Consider the following 2216-nt stretch of genomic DNA (forward strand, 5'->3'; position numbering starts at 1 on the left):
TTTTAAACGGCTTCCCACAAAATCCTTGATCGTACAATATGCATATTATTATTATTATTGGATAGAAAACAGTCTATAGTTTCTATAGGAGTTGAAATTTTGTCTCTAAGTGGAACAGAGCCCATTCTACAGCAATTTCCCTGACATGGAGTCAGATTTGAGAAATGTTGGCCACTGTTCTGAAGTCATTTAAAAGGGCACTGTCGTTGCTATGACTATACGGACACTTCTTACGTCTTCCCCTGGATGCCTTTACGTGATGACGATTCCAACGGGGTCGATTGCGCGTTCACAGGCCCTACAAATGAAAAAACCCTGAAGCTAGTCATTCTTTGGGAGCTGCGTCATGAGCCAAGAGGACACCGGCGCGCACTTGTTCCAAGCGTTAGTTTAGCCTGTTATATTTCTCCGGTCATCTTTTCACTCGTTATAGGAGTTAAAAACATCATAAGGTAGTTAATTTAAAGCGTTTTATAGCAATTTATATCCGTTTAGTGCGATTTTGGGACATTTATTTTTGCAACGATGTGAAAAGTTGCGCACGCTTTTCAGTTCATCCCGAACGCAGTTGACATTTCCACATGGCAAGAGGACAGCTTTCCACCAAAAGACGATTTCTCCCAAGAAAGGATCCTTTGCCCAAGATACTGATGGAAGAACAGCTCAAGGTAGGACATTTTTATTATGATAAATCGTGTTTCTGTCGAAACATTTTAGTGGCTTAGGACGCCATGTTTTTTGACGTAGCTTCGCTTGGCGCAAACTGTATTGAAAAGTAAGGATAAATTAAAAAATGTAATAACGCAATTGTATTAAGAATTAAATTGTCTATCAATCCCTGTCCACCCTGTATTTTTTAGTCACGTTTATGAGTATTTATGTATAAGAGTAGATCACTGTCTAAGTGGCGCAAGGACATTTACTGACCAACTGAGCTACATTTCACATTGTCTAACCATGATTTTGGGGGCTAAATATAAACATTTTCGATCAAACTGTATATGCATGTTGTAATGTGATGTTACAGGAGTGTCATCGGAAGAATTCTGAGAAGGTTAGTGAAAAAATTAATATCTTTTGGCGATGTTGACTTTTATCGCTCACTTTGGCTAGAATCAATGCTGGGCTGCTAATTGCTATGTGCTAAGCTAATATAACGATTTATTGTGTTTTCGCTGTAAGACACTTAGAAAATCTGAAATATTGTCTGTATTCACAGGATCTGTGTCTTTCGATTCGTGTATGCTGTGTATTTTTACGAAATGTTTGATGATTAGTAGTTAGGTAAACACGTTGCTCATTGTAATTATTCTAGTCCATTTGTGATGGTGGGTGCAATTGTAAACTATGCCATCTACCTGAAATATGCACTTTTTTCTAACAAAACCTATCCCATACCATAAATATGTTATCAGACTGTCATCTAATGAGTTTTTTTGTTGGTTAGGGGCTATAAATATCTTAGTTTAGCCGAATTGGTGATGGCTACTGGTGTTGGTGGACAAATAAAAGATGGTGGAATATGCTAATGTGTTTTTAGGTAATAGATGTACATCTTTACATATTGTGTCTTCCCTGTAAAACATTTTAAAAATCGGAAATGTTGACTGGATTCATAAGATCTGTGTCTTTCATTAGCTGTATTGGACTTTAATGTGTGAAAGTTAAATATTTTAAAAAAATATTTTTTTTGAATTTCGCGGCACTGGTTTTTCAGTGGGGGGGGGGGGGGTGTGCCGCTAGCGCCACGCTGATCCTAGACAGGTTAAACATGGCACCCTATTATTTTATAAATGGCACCCAATTCACATATAAATGGCACCCTATTCCCTTATAAATGGCACACTGTAAATGGCACCCTATTCACATTACCGTCTGTGGTGAACACACACTATATCAAATGAAATCTAAGTTTATTTGTCACATGCACATCATACAGGAGGTGTAAACTCTACAGTGAAATAGTTACTTGCATAGTTGAGTCTTTTGTGTAGACATGTAGCTAGCTAGCTAAACAATGAACCATAATCCCAACACATAATGTTACTACTCTGCATGAATCTACAGGTAGCTAAAGCTAACCAACTAGGTTCAATATTAGCTAGCTAGCTAATATTAGGCTATAACTAGTGATGCAAATGCATCTGAGATAAGAATAATATTAGTTCACAGATCGTACACGTAACGTTAGATCGTGAACCAGCCAGCCAGCGAAC

The sequence above is a fragment of the Salvelinus fontinalis genome, chromosome 40 (assembly GCF_029448725.1).
Source record: "Salvelinus fontinalis isolate EN_2023a chromosome 40, ASM2944872v1, whole genome shotgun sequence".
NCBI lineage: Eukaryota > Metazoa > Chordata > Actinopteri > Salmoniformes > Salmonidae > Salvelinus > Salvelinus fontinalis.